Source organism: Armigeres subalbatus, chromosome 2 (assembly GCF_024139115.2).
Source record: "Armigeres subalbatus isolate Guangzhou_Male chromosome 2, GZ_Asu_2, whole genome shotgun sequence".
Taxonomy (NCBI): Eukaryota; Metazoa; Arthropoda; class Insecta; order Diptera; family Culicidae; genus Armigeres; species Armigeres subalbatus.
Window position 1 is genome coordinate 299,488,655 of NC_085140.1, and position 20,193 is coordinate 299,508,847.

At 39.9% G+C, this 20,193-nt stretch overlaps 1 pseudogene; it reads left to right on the forward strand.

Moving 5' to 3' along the window:
• Positions 1 to 771: 771 nt before the first annotated feature.
• On the forward strand, positions 772 to 10,700 carry LOC134212482 (myotubularin-related protein 14-like; annotated as a pseudogene).
• Positions 10,701 to 20,193: the final 9,493 nt, after the last annotated feature.

Sequence of the window (20,193 nt, forward strand, 5' to 3'; positions counted from 1 at the left end):
TAACTGATAATACACCTCAAAAAGTAGGCAATTACCAAGGATTGGAACGCACTGTATGGGAGATGCATGATGCATGAAAGAAATAGAATTTTTCAATAGTTGAGCGTTGATAATTCAAAGTTTCAATACTACTGGCAAATTGGTGGAGAGTTTGCGAATCGATTGATATATAAATCTTTCAATTCCATTGAAAGATAAGGACTAATTAATGTCACAAATCTTACATGATTTCGTGACGGTTTCCAATTTTGAAATTTTTATTTTACACCCTGTATCCAAGTCTTCCCTTAGACGTAGTTTACGTCAAAATTGTAGGGGCTATCGTCAAAATTATCAAAATTAAGAACCCTTTTGTTCGAACAACTTCACACACGATCAAACAAAGCAGCAACCGAAGCATTTTATTGGGGGCGGAGTCAATGTTGGTCCAGCGTGTGTACGCTATACATTTTAGGACCTTGTCAGTTGTGAGGCGCGAGAGATCACGCCGCCATCAGAAAGAACAACTTTGTAGAGATTCTGTTTTGTTTTCCTTTGCCAGCTCGCGTAAGTGGATCGTTGCGTTGTGGTGGCAAGTTTTTGTGCGTCGTCGAGAAAAGTCTCAAAGAAAGTGTTTTATTTCGCACTTTGCAAATCATCATTAGAAGATTGAAGATATAAAACCATTGTTGTTCAAACTTGTGGGTCACATTTTTTCATTTTTTTCCGAAACAAAGTATTTTGCTTCGCGGTCACGAAAGTGTCCGTAATAGTTGCGCACCAGCAGTGTAAATGTCCGAAATGCAGCAGAAAGACTAGCAGCTGCTGGATTTTTTCTCCAAGAACATGTATCGTGCGAAGGACTGCGATGTAAGTATAACTGGACTTGATCGACAGAGCTCCCTAATTTGGGTGGTTTTGGTATTACTGATGTTATAGAAAATTTTGATATTGAAGGGATGGTTTTGTTTGATGTTGACGACGATGTTGGCTTGCGGATAATTGCAACAGTAAAGTGTTGTGATAGCTCACCGCGAGCCCACTTGCAGTCATGTGCTGTAACGTGGTTGTATTGAAAAAAGAGCAAAATGCAACCCTAACCTATTCCACCTAGATTAGTTTGGGGAAGGTGATCTTTTATTGTTTATCATTGTCATCACAAAAATCTCCTCAGACTAGTAGAACACTCATTTGAAGGTAAAGTTGGAGGTCACATATAAGTCAAGCATCGTATAAGAACAAAACGCGTAGTGCGTCTTTTCTTTAGCAGAAGGTCGCATCAGTAACAACATCCCATATGCATACTTCTTGAATAATAATCTTGCAGTACAGGCCTCCGAAATGTTTGAGTCATTTCCTCTACTTGAGTGCAAGCGCACCAAATCAATCTATTCGAAGCTATGTATATAATGTAAGTGCAAGCAACTAATGTTTTGATGCATTTGATTTGTGTTGTCATTTTCGGACTGTCAACAGGGCTGGTAGCGGATCTTTTATGTATTCGTTTATTTTTAAGACTAAGGCGGATCATTTGCTACTATTTATTTTAAATTACATCCTCGACCTCACTGAAACAAATATTGTAAAAGGTTTGCTATTAAAAAAATGAATGTACATATCACTTTTGCGTGAAGTTCAACGCTTTTTACAATGATATGGTAATATGGGTGATTGTATAAATCGTGGGTGGCTATACAATGCTCAACTGTATATTGTGGCAAATTGACACGTGGCATTAGTACCTATATCTTTAAAGAAGCAGTTGTATACCTGGCCTAGTCCTTACAATCATGGGAGAAAGGAAAGGAATGTTACATAGTTCAACATCTACTTGGGAAAATATATTCATAAATTTACTTACGAACCATCCAAACTCACTCACTCATATATCTTGAGCACCCCTAGGGTTTGCATCAAACCTAAAAGATCTTCATCCGCTTTATGGCCTGAACATGGGTCAGATTCCTGTCGACTTTCTTTATTTCTTTTTGAGACTACGCTGCCACAAGCCCTCTGAAACTGCTGCCTGTTGTTATGTCCTGTTGGATTCCAGTCTTGCGCTTGATTGCGGATTTCTTCTCCACTCTTTTCGTAATGTGTGGCCTGATCCACCTCCATTTACGCTTATATCGAATTTCTGTTATCGGTTTCTGATGGTAGCATCGTCGACGGAGCTCAGCATTCAAGGTCCAGTTGTGAGACCACCAGGCTCGAACTATAATACATCGGTTGATGAATACTTGCAGTTTCTGCGTGATTTCGGCTGATACACACCAAGTCTCACTGGGATATAACCGTATAACAACACATATTTCACGTTAGAGTTGAACATTCGAAATTTAGTGTGTTGACTAATCTGATTGGATCTCAATTTTCGTAGACTCGCCAGAGCAGCCCTAGCCTTCTTGATCTGTGCTCCGATATCGATCTTGGTTCCACCGTCCGACGCTAACTGGCTGCCAAGTTATTGAAAGTTTTCGACCTTCTCCACTGCTAGCCCGACTACTGTAAAGTTGGAGGATTGTTCGTGTTGGTTGACATCCAACGATTTGGTCTACTCTGCTTATCGGAGCGCTGTTCCGCTAGCAGAGCAATATCATCAACCAAATCGAATTCCTTTAGATGCTTCATAGTAATAGGCCGCCAAAGCCCACGTCTTGGTACACGGTCAATCGCATCCACTATGATCTTGTCGATTACGATGAGCAATAGTAGCGGAGATAGAATACATTCTTGTCTAACTCCAGCGACTACCCGAATGGGGTCAGATAAAACTCCGTTATGCAGGACTCTGCACGTAAAAGATTCGTACTGCGGTTCGATGCGGGCGACGATTTTATCCTCCTCCTTGCTTTGCGTCTTTAGGGCGCCCACAGATTTTCGTGGTTCAGACGATCGAAAGCCTTGCCTGTTGAACTTTGAAAAACAATGCACAATGTAACATGATGGCTCGCCAATTTGTCACATACAGTCGATCCACTTTTTGGTACCTCCACTAAGATGCCTTTCATCCCAGATATCGCGGAATAGTATACAACATTTGCGCAGATAGCTTGGGTCAGCTTTGAGCATCTCTGCTGAAATGCGATCGACCCCGGGAGCCTTGTTGGATTTCATGCTTCGGTTGGCTGCTTCAATCTCCTGCAATGATGTAGCTTTGGAGTTGACGTGGGTAATGCGTCGCACCCTTGGCGGCTGATGACGAGATGTTGATCGTTGGTCGAGTGTCGAAACTTGAAGAAGTTATTTGAAGTGCTCGATCCAACGTTTCAGCTTGGTTCGATGCAGGCCTGATAGCGGGTTACTTTTTAGTGACTTGGTCACTTTTTTCGGGTTAGTCACTAAAAAGTCTTTTTTTTTCGACCCCAAGTAACTAAAGTCACTTATTCTCGGTAACTTTTGTCTATATTTCGTGAGCATCATTGTGGAATGAGATAAAATATTGAAAAATTTGAAACTTCGTCCGTCGAAATATGCATGATCCGTCATGAAATGACGAATTTAGTAAAAAAAAAATACCACTTAGTAATTTTTGGCCCGAACGCGGCTCGGAACTTCTTCGTGGCCCCAGAGATTCGCTGTAAATCTCGGTGTTGTCATTAGATTTTCAACAGCGATTAATTGAAGGGGTTTTGTGTCACAGTTTATGATTGGGTACATATACCGATCGACTCAGTTCGACGAACCGAGGTGATGTCTGTATAATGTGCCAAAATTTTGTAGACACACTTTTCGGATCTTAGTACACACAGACATCACCAATTCATCAGGCTAAAAGTTGGTTGAGGTAGATACATACTATGGGGTCACTCCGAGCCTTCTATCAAAAGTTTGGACTTGGAGTGATCCTATACTTTACCGTTATACTTTGTGTCAGTGTCTCGACACAGTGTTGTAGCTGTCCTGGTAGTAAATCATCCCCTAGGGGCGTTGGACCACATCTCACATTTCATTCCACTTAAAGATCACCTAATAATGCACGAGAAAGACATCGCTATTCCAGATACATTGAAGTTGGATTTTATTTACTGTACCTACACGTCGAAAACTATCAAAGAGCAATTTAATGAGAAACATATTGTCCAAACTTAGCGGTCGTCCATAAGGAGCCGAACGAAATTAGTTATCAGTCATGTCCTCAAAAAGTCTTTCTAATGTGTATATTTTTTCAACTTCTCAGGCCGAAGAAATCAAGAATCGATGCGGAATGTTGTTACGAATGGACTATAGCGTGGTCGATATTCACAATACTAATTTGCGAGAACTATCGGCACATTATCCGGTCAAACTACTGATCCCCGAGCAGGAGGTGAAACGGGCTCATATCCCTTTGGGCCAAATGTTCCCGGTGCGTATGGCGAATACAACACAGACAATAGCCGCAACTCGAGTGTCGCAAAGTACTCGGCGGTACGCTCGAATCTCCAGAGCCGCTTCCAAACCGTGAATACCAGGTCATTATCGAGTGGAAAGGATTGGATGGCCAACGGTTACGATGTAGCAATGATAGTTAAGGCAGCGAGATTCGTACGGTGCCGATCCCGTTTTCCATTGCCAGTAATTCTGGGTTACAATGGGAAGGTTATGTTTTACGTCGTTCAGCGCGACTTTGTCCGGCGGACCAGAGCTTTACGGTCGCTCGGGATATGCGAATACTTTCGGCTTATGCAAAGCGGAAGCCACCCCACCGGAACCAGAAGGTAAGGAATTACAGTAATTGTAATGTTTCAATCAAAATAGTATTCATTGCTTCTTTTTATACCAGACGAAGCGTATGAAGCGCAAGAGGAATCCTCATCAGACGAATCAGAGTCCAAAGATTGGCCCCTATTCGGGCGACTACGCATGGAAAGACATCCGATTACTGAAGGCTCTTAACGTAGGAACTATTATCGATTTTATGGGTGGAAAACAAAAAGTGAAGTTCTGGGTAAATGTTACCTCATCGGAGAAAGTGGACAAAGAGAATCGGTATAACTTTTTCAAAGAAATACTTGCATTGCCTTTATCCTGGTTGCAGTTCTTCCAGGAGTATCGCGACAACGACTATCATGGTGAGGGCTGATATTCGACTGGAAACCAATCGTACGTGGATGCGGAATACGGGTTCCGGAGGGACTCCGTTACTACTCAGTTAGAATATCCCGACTGGTCCAACTACAAACGAGTGGGACCTGGTGAAGAGATAACTCAAAACTACCTCCGCCTGTGTCTCTGCATCTGCAGGAGAACAGCACGGGAATTCTGGTTCACTGTATAAGCGGCTGGGATCGCACACCGCTGTTCGTTTCGCTGCTGAGAATTTCGCTCTGGGCCGGATGGTGAAATTCATCAGTCGTTAGAATGCGGCACAGATGCTCCTACTTTACGATCGCTTACGATTGGTTTCTGTTCGGTCACAATCTGCCCGATCCCAGTTGAGCAAGGAACGAGGTCGCCGTATATTCTACTTCTGTTTCTACATACTCAAATATATCACCGACGAAGAATACAGTGTCTTAACTCACAGGTGAGTTTGATTGATCAATTCATTCATTCAATCAATTGATTCATTCAGTGTCCATGACCGGTCCTAGTGAACAGTCTCTTGATTTTGAGTTTAAGCGAAGTACACCACTATTTTATGAAGATGCAACACTCGTTAAAACTTCCACAATTACTATAGCACTTTCCGTTTGCAAATTTGTGTTTTAGATACCGGAAGCCAGCACAGCAGCGGCAGCAGTGAAAGCATAGACGTGATTCGGACCGACAGCGACAGCATCCTCGATGGATTGTTGCTGGATGGGGAAAGTCAGGGTTCCAGTCTCTCATTGAACTCGGTTTCCAGTTTTACAAGTGGAGAATGCTCTTCAACGTGCATGATACACAAACATGCATTGGATTGACCAACGATGGGGGCAAACAATGAGTATAGCAATAGCAAACCACGTATGGGCTTAGGGAAGAACAGAGGTGCACAGGAGTTGTAATGGAGATGATAGTGTTAACTCATTCAACGGGTAAGTCGATGGGGTCTTTGTTGCTTTCGTTTATGTTGACCAAACATGTACTTATTCCAGCAATAACGGATTCACAGCGCATAGTCATGATAGTAGTAGCAGTGTATTGGATGTATATCTCTAAGATAGCTCTAACAACAACCAATGGTCACCACCGCCACCAAGAAGGTAAACCCATAATCATCATTTTTGTGATATTTTTTTCACGTTCATGGCCTAATGCTACACTTTAAAAATCATCACTCCATATTCACGACAAAAATCAAGTAAGGTAAAGTAGGGTAAGTGGGTAAAAAAAATCTTATGGTTCAAGTTTACCTACATGGATACCTGGTTGACTACAGCGTCGAAACACCTATGCCTGGCGTATTGTGAAGCTCCATAATTGTCTTCTTGAGCTTCTTATCAAACACCACTCCCAGATACCTACTTGCATTCGTCTTCCCACCAAGTTGGTTGGCCATTGATTGTGATCGATCTGCGGAGGAAGTATCGAGCGACGCGCCTCCTGGTGAAAAATATGGACTGGGTTTTCCCAGCATTCAGCATTGATACGCCACTTCCGTTGGAATTCCTCGAGGTTGTTCATTGCCGCTTGATGGTGGGTGACAACGATTTGTGGATCTTCATCCGACGCCAGGAACGCAGTGTCACCCGCAAAGAATGCATAATTATATCAGAAGTGAGAACGTTGTAGAGAATCGGACTCAACACTGATCCTTGGAAGGTATTTGATTCAAGTGTTTTTGATCCCGTCCTGCCCGAAAGATTTGCTATTTTTCAACGTGCGGATGATTGACTTCGCCTCTTTCGGTTTTACCAGAGCAGCATTAGGAACGAGAGGGCTTGGTGTACGAACTTGATCGGCTGCATCTTCCACGGCGGCCGAAGTTCCAGGATCGCCCGGCTCTTCATTGTTGTGGGCAGCAGCAAACGCCATTGCGAATGCTTCAGCTTTCTGTGATGGGCTCACTACGAAATTGCCATTCACGTTTAGCGGGGACTGTGTTTCACCGTGTTCCGGAGGTTGCGGGTCAACTTCCCATTTTTTTGTTATCAAGGTTCTTCGGCAAGTTCTTGTATCGATGTTCTGTGCTTGTCGCTGTGATGGCATTGTTTAGATGGTTGACCACCGGGTTCCGAACTTCCGACTCTGAATGAACTGCCTTTCAGGCAGGATTCTCAGCCGAATCAGCAGCTTCAACTTATCAGTGATGTCCTTCTTCTTTGAAAAGATTCTACGCGTAGGAACAGCAGCCTCCTTAGCTGCAGTTTGCAGTTTGAATATGATTCTGAAACATTCATTTTCCCAGCAACTGTTCTAGATTAATTTTTTATACCAGTCTACTGTCAAAAATTTAAAACCTGATAGTACTATTTTGCGGCGAACCATTTCACGGTGAACCACGGTTTTGCGGCCAACACCCGAGCAAATGCGAGTATTCGAATAAGGCAAAATAACTCATTTGGCCTTATACCGGTCAAATGCGAGCATGTAAGGAAGGAAAAACATCTCGCTTTGCTTTATAACGGGCAAATACGAACTGTTAAAGAAAGCAAAATAACACATTTTGCCTTATTACGGACTAACGCTTCTTCTTCTTCTTCTTCTTCTTCTTGGCATTACATCCCCACACTGGGACAGAGCCGCCTCGCAGCTTAGTGTTCATTAGGCACTTCCATAGTTATTAACTGCGAGGTTTCTAAGCCAGGTTACCATTTTTGCATTCGTATATCATGAGGCTAGCACGATGGTACTTTTATGCCCAGGGAAGTCGAGACAATTTCCAATCCGAAAATTGCCTAGACTGGCACCGGGAATCGAACCCAGCCACCCTCAGCATGGTCTTGCTTTGTAGCCGCGCGTCTTGCCGCTAAGGACTAACGCGTACACCGCAAAACGGCACAAAGCAAAATTGTGAATATATCCTGCTGAAGACGTACCGTTTTGGCTCATATCCCGAACATGACTCATATTCCGAACACTGGCGTTTTGGCAACCTAAAACTAAAAATTCGATCGGTTTTCAGTTCTGATGATCAAGATTACAAATAAATTCAAGATCCTATGGAAAGAATTTCACGAATAAAGCCCAAATGGTCATTTAAAACCGAGTGTTCGGATTATTTATTTATTTATTTCTTTTTCAATTCACTTTATATCACCTTATCGTTTTAACTTCCTATAATTTACCCTTTTTTGAAACGTGGGCAGTTCTTTGTTTGATACTTGATACTTGATGGGCTACAGCTCCTCGATGAACCTACGCCGAATGGAGTATCCTTCTCCACTGGACTCAATCCTGGGCCAATCGCTTCCAGTCGCCCTGAACATTGAGCGCCCTCAGGTCTTCTTCAACTGCAAAAAGCCATCGTGTGCGCGGTCTTCCACGAAAGCTGCGGCCTCTTCCGGGTTCTTTACTAAATATACGAACCCGGAAGAGGACAACGTGTCCAGTCCACCGTAGTCTGCCGTGTTGTTCAAGCTTAATAATATCCAGCCCTTCTTCCAGTTCTTTGTTAATTTCGAAGGATTTTCAAACCGACTGTTTGTTGAAAGCCATGATAACAAAGCTTTTATTATTTTCCTGTAATTTTCCCTACTTATTGTAAGAACTGCACCTTTTACTTTCAGCTGTTCATTTAAACAGATACAAGAAGCCTTTAGTGTATTCAAGATTAGATTAACGACTTAAAATTTGGTATTGCATATGAATTATGCCAAACAGTAATTAATTTGGAATCATATGTATATTATGCCAAACCCCTTCGATTTTTAGACCAGCTAAGAGCTTCAGATGCAGTCGTACTCCGTCGTACATTCAATTATACCGGTCCTGAGATCGATCCCTGTGGAACACAGTATGTGGTAACTCTGTCATACAATTATATGCGGTAAAAATTCAGGATCTTGCGCAATTGGTCTGGAAGCTTCAATCGGTGTAGAGAGACTTTTACGTCTAGCGGAATCAATGCGCAGTACCTGATACCACGTCTATTCATCAATTTTGGCTGTGTCGGTATTAGCTAGAGTAGCTTCGATCTCTGATCGTGAACCTAGGCTATTGTCAGCGACAAACTGATTATCTTCATCCTTATTTGTATCAATTCGCAACAAAGGATTGTCCCAACTTGTAGTAGAATAGGAATGTTCATGTGCTGCGCATCTATCTACCTAGCTGATTTTTGATGATGAATTCGAAAGTAAATAAGTGTTTGTCTTTGGTGACTGGGTTCATTCCGTTTCGTTTCAACTTCATAACATGATCATTTTTCTAGGCCAGATAAGCATTCGGTCTTCTTTATAAAATGGCAACTAATCAAATTATTTTCACTAATGCAGAACTAGTCCCGTAACAGTGCCAAGTGAGAACAGGCTGAGACAACGTCAGGAGTCTTCGTCATCGCTTTCGGTGGGTAGCTGGCAGATGATCACCGGTACCGGGAAGCCTCCGCAGTGCCGAATCGGTGAACGAAATGCATACCCATGTACAACGGAATCCCGGACACAACTGCCCCAATCATCCACATCATCAGCATCACTATCACCATCCCCATCAGCATCCGCAGCACTATCAGAGTTCTAACAATGGCCAATCCGGTAGCAGTCATTCGTCGCTGTTCCATCTATCAGGTGGCGGCAACATCCCTGGACCATCATCAAGCAACGCTTCGACACCAAATGCCAACCAACATCACCCCAGTCAGGTAACCAGCTGCTGTTCAACCATCAACGGAGAGTACTACCCTAATCAGCTGGACCTGTACGCCATGTGAGTCGTATGAACTAAAATATACAAAACAAAACGAGTTTCAATAACGTCTAACCCGATTTAAATTGTCCACAGTCGACGGAACGCCTCACACAGCTTCGAACGCTGTTCTACAACTGTTACTACTCAACGATTGCATTCAAGTTCAACTCTGGTCCGGACTCAGCCCTTGGGAGTTTGTTGGGGAACTTTGCCGAAAAGTCGGACTGGCGAGTCGACCTTCCGTCTAGAGAGAAATGCATTTTCAAAGGCCTATTTGGCAAGTCGAATCGAGAAAATGGCCACCTGTTGTAGATCTACTCGACCAAGTATGGGAGCCGAGCGAAACAATCGACTCTTGAAACATGCAAGCCCACGCCAACTACAGACAATGTAACTGGCGAGTCGTTTTGGTCGTCTCGGCCTGCGTAATAGACCTTGCATAATTTTAATGAATTTCGGACCGCGAGCGAGCACGTGTCTTCCTTTACAACAGCATTACCTAGTGAAAATAATGAACAAAGTCTGCCTAGCTCTCAGTGTAATTCGTTTAAATTTAGCTATATGAAACCGTGCGCGATATTGGGGGAGTGTGACCGGACCCCGAAAGGTAAATAATGATGTTAAATCATTTTTAGAAAAAGTTGTCGACACTGATACTAAAAACGATATGATAATACGAAACCGATAAAACACACCGAAGTGATGTTCATTTCTCAGATATTGAATGAAACTGTAATACTATACCTATCTATGAATATAGCGACGATTATTGGACGGATTCTAGACCGATCTAGAGTTATATTATTTTATGTGGAAATTTGATATGGAGTACCCCATTTGATATTACAGATATCCATTTGGTATAACAGTCGCCGGACACGGTTATTCCAACAATGTAGAGGCAAAATCATACGTCATACCGTATAAATATGACTTCAATATAACCATAACATATTCTGACCGTCTTTCTAACGTCTTCATTTAATTTATTCGAACTAGAAAAAAGGCCCTGCAGTAGTACATGTGCGTGTATGGACAATTTACAATCGAAAAATTTCCTGACCGGGCCGGGAGTAAAATTCAGCCACCTAGAGCACAGTCTTGCTTTGCAGCCTCGCATCTTTCCCCACGGCCAGAGAAGGCCTCTCAGTCTTATACCGAGCAAACGTGTCCATTGCAAGAAAGCAATATCTCCTCACTTTGCCTCATGTCGGCCAGATACGCTCATCATGCGCATTACCATGAAAGAAGACTTTAAACCACAATATAAATGAATTTAGACCGGAATTCAAGCACTAGCACACCATGTGAATAAGAAGAATTTCGGTGAAAAAGTACATTTTCCGAAATTTCTTTCGGAGAATTTATACAAAAGATCACGTTATTGAACTACAGAAAACATTAGTAAAATTGAAAACGTAATGGTTCAACGCGCAATAGTACTATCGCAAGTTCTACAATCGAGCTAACTCATAGCTCTCAACTATCTGCGTAACAAAGTAAGAAAAATCCGAATAAATCTAGTTTATATTCAGTATTTTTAACAAAAAAAGCCTAGTTTATTTGGCTTTTTGTGATTGGGTCTCATGTGGTTTCGGTCTTTTATAATTCGTGCCTTTATGTACTTTCGGCTTTTTGTAATGCAGCCTTTCGTAAAAGACCCATCTAATTTATTCCATGGAAAATTGAATAGTTTGAATTCTATTCAACAATTTTTTTTCAAAATTTTACAGCCAAAAAATAATACCAAATGGTTGTACCTATTAAAAAAGGATCCACCCTGATTATTATGTCTCAAATTTTTACCAATTGGAAAAAGATTTTTTTTGTAGATAGTGAACCGCTTTTTACTTTTCCGATTTTTTAATCGTCGTTTAAGTTGTATTACATTTGTTTTCAGTCATATGTTAATTTGCCTCGTTCTACTTACTATTAAACAACAAATGCATTAGGTGCTCAGAAATTTTTTATTTATGTTTTTTTTCCTTTTCTAAAACTTCAACTGACTCGCATACCAAGGTTCAAGAGGATGAAACAGAGTTTTTTTTATGTTATTCAAAAGGATTATTGAGGTTTCTATGCAAGAATGCAACACACGGAAAACAGTGAAGAAATATGTAATGACAGATAAAAATATTTCTAGTAATCCCCGTTTAATTTTACATTTACAATGAAAAATTATTTTGAAAAATAAATGAACACATTTTGAATTTAACAACTGCTCCTTAGTAGGTACTTAGTTTATGTTTGACAGAGATGATATAATTTTCTCCGAAAGCCAACTAAATTGAACTTATTAAACCTGTTAAATCTGCTGAGAGATTGATGAAGCCGATGCTATGAATGTTTAAGCAAATAAAATTAGAAATTATTTATTGAAAATAGAAACTTAACTTAAATTTAAGGAGACACCGTAAGAAAAGATGTTTGACCAAAAATGGGAGTGGGGGAGAACTCATAAAATTTCTATCGGCCTTTTTAAGAACATGTATAACTGAACGAAGGATTTTAGTGTCGTGGCTAAATGTATAGGATATAGAATAATGGTTCGAACTAGTGCACAAGCGTATCATGGTTTGAACCATTTTGAAATCAGTCGAAATTACCATTTCATTGGCAGGAAATGAACCTAACATAGTATGAATGGCATAGGTTTACTGGACGTGAACGACTGCATTTAACGCTTTATAAGGCAGTGGCAACTATATTACTTATTACTTACCACACACAAATTATATGTTCTTCTGTTTATTAACAAGAGCTCTACTTATTATTTCCCATGTAGTGGCTATATTTGCTATCTAGTAACACCACAGATGAATTTGAGCCATAAAAAAATTAAATGTCAATTTAACAACAGTTTTTTACGAACAGATCGTAAGTTTCGAGTGAAAGAAGGATTTTCAGCTATAATTTGTTGAAAAACGACAAAGATAAATTTTTACCGTTGGTATTAATTATTTTGAAACTCTTGTGTTAGATTATAGCGTGATTAGCGTGAAAAAGGCTTTGCCTTTCTGTATATTTGGTTTTTTGGATTTTTTACGAAATGGTGTTGGTGGTGGTCCCCTCTTGGGAAGAAAAGTGCAAAATTCTTTTTTTCACTTATAATCCGTTTTCCGACTAAAAAATTTACATTTCTCCTAGCGGGCGGTACCCCGTTTGGCATAATGCCGTTTGGCATAACGCCGTTTGGCATAATGGCCATTTGGCATAAGGGCCGTTTGGCATAATGGCCATTTGGCATAATATATATGCGGTGTCAAATTGAAGGCCATTTGGCATAGTGGCCATTTGGCATAAGGGCCGTTTGGCATAATTTGTATGCGGTGTCAAATTGAGGGCAGTTTGGCATAAAGACCATTTGGCATAATTTATATGCGGTTCCAAATTAATTGCCGTTTGCAACAATTCATATGCAATAAAGAAGGATAAATTACAGAAAAAGTGAATAAAAGTTTTTCTATCAAGGCTTTCAAGAAATGGTCAGTTCAAAAATTCCATTGAAATAAACAAAGAACTGCTCGCGTTTCAAAGAAGGGTAAATTATAGGAAATGAAAATGATAAGGTGTTAAAGTGAATAATCTTCAGTGGGATATACAGTGAACCCTTCAAGAGACGATGTTCTGACTCGATAACGAGTCATGGAAGCAAGTTATGCCATATTATAAATTATGTTATGGATTACTGCGATGGTCCCTTGAAAAACCCTAGCAGAAACATGTGAAACATAACATAGGTTACTGCAATTTATCTGTGACCAGATTTGGTCACAAACAAGTTGCTGCAACCATTTTTGCCTGACTTTTGTTGCTCGGGAAGCTTTTCAAGGATTTTATATTCCACTTCTTGATATTTCCATGAGCCGATGGTCCCTTTATTATCGACTCATGGAGGTTTGACTGTCTCAACAATTTTATGGTGTACCGTTTCGTGATGCACGTGTTTGCCTGTTATAAGGCAAAATGTGTTATTTTGCCTTCTATAACTGCTCGCATTTGCCCGGTATAAGGCCACATGCGTTATTTTGCTTTCTTTGAATACTCGAATTTGCTCGGGTATTGGCAGCAAATGATTCACTGCAAAATAATTCTAACTGCGGAATGATACAAAACGCAGAATGGAATATCAAGACTCGAAAAATATTTAAAGAGTCTTTAATAAACATAAAAAAGAATGGAATATTGCGCAATGGTAATGATCGCGATGTGGTACATCAAGAAATGGATTACCGCGGAATGTTGTACCGCAAATTGTCGTATAATTTTTAGAGCTTTAAAGTCTACTTAGCATCATCGGAGTAATTCACCCCCGATGATGCTAAGTAGATTCCTGGGCAATTAATTTGGAACAGTATGGAAATTATGCCAAATGGCCCTCAATTTGACACCGCATACAAATTATGCCAAATGGCTATTATGCCAAATGACCATTATGCCAAACGGCCCTCAATTTGACACCGCATACAAATTATGCCAAATGGCCATTATGCCGAACGGCCATTATGCCAAATGACCATTATGCCAAACGGCATTGTGCCAAACGGGGTACCGCCCTCCTAGCGTATTAAAAGCACTTTTAGAATAAAATATAATCATCCACGATTTTTTTTAAATTAGGAAATAAATTTTTATTTTAATCTTCAAATTTATATATCGGGATTTTTTCAGAAAATATCGGGAAATATGCGGGAATTTTAAAATGGAAGTTGTGGTCACCCTGAGATACGGTGCAACCCCTTATGGCCATTAGCCGTTCAATCATACTCATCCCTCTTCTCAAACACGTGCTTTCTGTTTTGGTTCACAGTATCGAAGCGTGTTTGTTTACCACCCGATGATTGCTACAACGGGCTACAAGTGCTACAACATCGAGTCTTGGAGCCTTGAATGGTAGTGCAGTCAGGCAGATCTCATCCCTCAGTGATAATGGTGGTAAGGTACACTGGGGGAAGTGGAAAAAGGGGGTAAGTGTAAAAATCGACTCGAAAAATTGGAATTGTACATACTTTACAGTTTTTACCACATCATAGCATCATGCAATGTTACACTTTGATGCTCACACTAATACTATGTTGAAATTTGTGTAACACATACACTAACACGGTTAACGCTTAAACTGTAATTTTAGATTTCGCGAAAAATTGATATTTGCATTCATAAAATTAATTCTTATTTGCACCAATTGGTCTTTTTTCAAGTGAATTTATATCACAGGTGACCATTACAATACAATTAAACTAATCCCATTCAAGGTTTGTACCAAGAAAGCAAATAATTCAAAGATTTTACACTTACCCCAGGTATCAAACACTGCGGGGGAAGTGGATAATGTTCTAATTACGCAATTTTTTTCCCTTCCAGGGTTTATTTCGATAGCTGTGAATCTTAATATGTTCCTTCTTTGTTATCATGGTGATTCCAGTGGTGATTGGACTCATATAAGTGAGAAAATGCCTGATTAATCCACTTATCGGTACTGATGCCTTTCACATGTTTTCCATATGAAAAAAATATATAAGAAAGTTAAAACAGCACTGATAGGTAAATATATTGTATAATTCACATTAATTTTTATTCCTAACAAGTTTCGCCGTTGAATGCAATTTTTGCGAACAAATCGGTTAAGGACAAGTGCTTAAGAATAGCTGATAATTTTGTACGTGCTTTGCGAACACACATACATCCAAATATGCACATTCAGACATCATCTCAATTCGTTAAACTAAGTTGATTAGTTTATAACCCTGTAAGTCCCATTTTTCCTTTAAAATGTTCATCTTTGGGGCGAACATATAGACTTTACGTACACTTAGTGTCCGAGAAGGCAAAACCAGCCCTCCCCTAGCTATTACGAGAATTCCTTGAGGATCTATTCTGTTAAGGTAATGAGATTATTCCACAAAAGATACTCAGAGTAATTATCGCATTGATTTTAGTTATATGTAACTACTCATCACTATTGAAGGTCAAGGCAACATGGGTTTTCCACTTACCCCATCCCACTAGGGAAAGTGGAAAAACAACTCCTAATTTTAAAATCTATTTACATAAATTTCAAGCGACCAAAATGGTACGAATTACCGCATAGTTGGTGCAAAATTGACTGTTTTTGATAGCCCATTTTGATTGAACGCATTTAAATCATTTAAACTGGTTTTACACTAATTCAAACATGCACTATCGATTTTTCCTTTTCCACTTCCCCCAGTGTACCTTATATCTCTTCTTTTCTGCAATACTTTTCTGAAGCGTTCCCTGATTACGATGATTCGTAGCCGCGCTTAATTCTTGCTAGATAAGTACTTAGGCTCTGTCTCATTTGGAGAATTAAACTGAAATTAAACTTAAAAGTGACATTTCAATAATTATCAAATAACCCTGCTCGCAGAGCAAGATTACTTTTGACAGATATCGAATCATTTTGCATCGATGTCTTATTGGAATTGCTGGATAGCACCAGCCATTTTTATGACTGGGTTATGTGCTAATTTTCGAACTGTCACTTTTAAGTTTAATTCTCCAAATGAGACAGAGCCTTAGGGTCTGTCTCAATTGGATAATTAAACTGAAATTAAACTTAAATGTGACATTTCAATAATTATCAAATAACCCTGCTCGCAGAGCAAGATTACTTTTGACAGATATCGAATCATTTTCTATCGATGTCCTATTGGAATTGCTGGGTAGCACCAGCCATTCTTATAACGGGGTGATTTTTTAATTTTCGAACCGTCACTTTTAAGTTTAATTCTCCAAATGAGACAGACCCAGTACTAAGTACTATTTTTATTGAGTGTGATCAATTTTATCGACGGTAATAGGGAATTGACTGTTGGATTCACTAAGTAGAAGTTTTATCAAAACTAGGAACGTGGCACCTTTTTTGTTATGGCTCACTTTGAAGAACCATAATTAAAATACCACAAATTATAACGATGGTATGCAAACAATCTTATAATGGCATCATTCTCGATAATTTTTATAATAGATAGGGAATAGGCGTGAAGCCTTACTTTGCCACCGAAAAGTGAATCTATAGCTCTGGCCACGACCCACACAATTATAGTTACGCTTGCTTTTAAGGCTTTAGGACAATTAGACAACTTAGGGACCATTTTTTTATCTTCGCATAACGCTTTAACTAGGTTTTTCGTCTAAGCAAAGCTGACCTTTAGTGATAAACAAATGGAGGCAATTTTTTGACAGCTATACGCAACATAATCTACAACTAGCATAGATATAAACTGAATTACGTAGGAAACATGTAATAACTAAGACAGACAAAATGATAGTAAATATAGAATGACACATGACTGAGGATACGAAAAGATTGACAATAGAAACATAGACGTGGAGATCAATCATAAGACTTCCTAAGCCCATCATCAAATTGAAGCTCATGGACTGTCGAATCTTACTAAATTAATGATTTCGTGTGTGTTACTTCTACGTGAAGTTAAACGATTTAAAATGATATGGAAATGCTAATATCATCTTCCAAACTTGGACGTACATGTTCATGATAGACTTAGAGGCGAAAGTATAGAATTTGATAGTTCCGTTAGGATACGGCAGGCCAGTGGAGATATATCAGCTTCCACACTGATATTCTTCCCTCCCCCTTCATACGGAAGCTTGGCAGAAGGAAGGTCGTGTGATATGTGCCATCACAAATATTGCCCTCCGCTCGCTTTCAAATCGACTTCTATAAAAACATTCTTCATGCCTGCCGTATCCTAACGGAACTATCAATTCTATACTTTCGCCTCTAATTCTATCATGAACATGTACGTCCAAGTTTGAAAGATGATATTAGCATTTCCATATCATTGTCGAATCTTGTTTTGAGGCAATTCCGATGCTGTTGAGGACTATCGTAGCCCACAATGATAGTATTCGGGGTTTTCTCGAAATGAAGTTCAGAATATGTACCGATTAAAATTGTGAGTAGAGAATTTTCGATGATTGCTTGGTGAACGGTTCTAAACTGCGGCCCGCTTGCAGTTTTAGAGACTTTCACTAAATAATCTTCAAAATCGAATGCAACATTTTAGTTAAAATACGTTTTTATTAACCCTTAAATGCGCAATGTTGTTTTAAAACAACATACCGAAAATATGTTTATTGTGTGTGTGTGTGTGTGCTTCATCCTCTATCCCTCACCCATCTGGGGGCGTTGGTTAAGTAGTACTACGAATAATTTGATCAAATCTCATGCTCCGTAATGGTGCCTTTTTTGTTAAGGCTACCTTACACCTCGGGAAAATTTTCCGCCGGATTTTGAACCCCGTGCATTTTAAATGGGGCCGGGATTTTGATTTTCCGTGTCCGAATTCCAAAAACATCGCATATGCAAAAATGCATGGGGAAAAAATCCGTGGACCAAATTCCCGAGGTGTGAGGCTACCTTTACGAGGAGTAGCACTACAAAAAGGATTCACTTCTGAAGAAAGATTTCTTCAGAAAGTGTAGGGAATGGGATGCACTAGTTCTTCATAACAGGTACAGCAAAACTTCACAAGGACGCCCTTATTCGTAGTAACTACTCAGGGAGTAGAAGGTCGAGAAGAGCCACCGTTGCCCACTAAAGCTTGAACCGGATATCTGGGACTCCCACAATATCCGCGGCAAAAGCAGCAAACGATGCCCTGTGCGTATTTAGTTTTTATGTATGGGGCATCATCAATAAAATACAACATAATATAACATAATATAATTGGAACATGCTCACCAAATGAATTCGTCCATTCTTGAGTCCATCATAAATTGGCTCCAATATTCATCAGGGCACGTCAGCTACGGCAAATGATATGGTATGTCCAATGATCAGCAGCGGATATCCAGTAGGAACCGATCAGTCATCACAGGATCAAGAATTCTGAGGCTTTGGCCCAGATATGTAGTTTTTTTTTGCAGGACTTCAAGCGTTGTAAACGGTTCCCTCCTCTCGGTTAAACAACTTGGTTCTGCTTCGGATGTTCGACGTCCGCAATCCTTCATACTTCATCCATCCCCTCCTACGATAACGGTGATTTAGGTAACGTGGCTCCCCCAGTTCCTGATTTATTCAATGGGCTCCCGGGAGGCTTGATCTTGGTACGCAGCGGTTCTCAGTGTCAACTAAAATTTGGCTTTTACACGATTTACCGGTTTGCCAATCACATACCGAAAATATGTTTATTGTTAATGATTTTTATGTTTATTAACAATAAAAATATTTCCAGAGATTTCTAAAAAAATCGCCTTGCGCCTTTAAGGGTTAAAGTTTCCTACTTCATCATCAATATCATTATATTTAGACTGAAACACGTGTGATTGATGATTAACTAATTATTTTTTTAACGTACTTTTCGAACTTCTGTTGCTTGATGGGAGCATGACCCAAACGCTATTGATTTTAATTAGAACTAAATGTAAATATATAATCATATATAAGGGTTCATTCACAAAATACATAACGCTAAAATAGACCATTTTAAACCCCCACCCACCCCCTCGTAACGTGTTTTGTATGAAAGGGTTTGAAAATTTGTATAGGCCGTAACGCTCGGACAGACACCCTCCCACCCCCTAAAGCGTTATGTAATTTGTGAATGGGCCCATAATAACTGACATTTCTCCACAGCTTAAGTATTCATCATAAAACTATCCCCAACCTGCCTCAACTCCTTAGGCAGCGATATACTATGAGTATATCCCGCAAAACTTAAAACCCCCATGGGTAAAGATGTTGTGCAGCCATATCCTTAAGTCCCTGGTGTATCATGGATTCCAAATTCACATCGGTGACTTGGCCCCTGGCCCCCTTATACATCAATAAAATAAAATAAAATTTTTCACTTGCCCGCCTTGTGGGCAATTTAAAAAGAGGATTTTCCAATATAAGAAGGAAAAATTATATTAAATTTAAATAAAATTATATTAAATAGACCATAATTGGGGTCTATTGTGATGCTTTTTGAAAGCACTGGGCATCTAGAGTGCCTTTATTAAATGATTTCAAATTTTCTAGTTTTCTTCATTTGAGCTATTTGAAATCAAATATTTTTTTTCCATTTGTGTCTAACATTACTTTCCATTTTTAATTTATAGTAAGATAATGAACCTTTGTGATAATGTTGCTTTCTGTATATGCAAAGATATTTTCCTTGTAATATTAATTAAACCTGGAATCATCAGAGTTTTTTATTTATTATCAGACTAAGGCCGGAGTGGCCTGTGCTGCACATAAAAGTCTTCTCCATTCAGCTCGGTCCATGGCTGCACTTCGCCAACCACGCAGTCTGCGGAGGGTCCGCAAATCGTCCTCCACCTGATCGATCCACCTTGCCCGCTGTGCACCTCGCCTTCTTGTTCCCGTCGGATCGTTGTCGAGAACCATTTTCACCGGATTACTGTCCGACATTCTGGCTACGTGACCGGCCCACCGCAGTCTTCCGATTTTCGCGGTGTGAA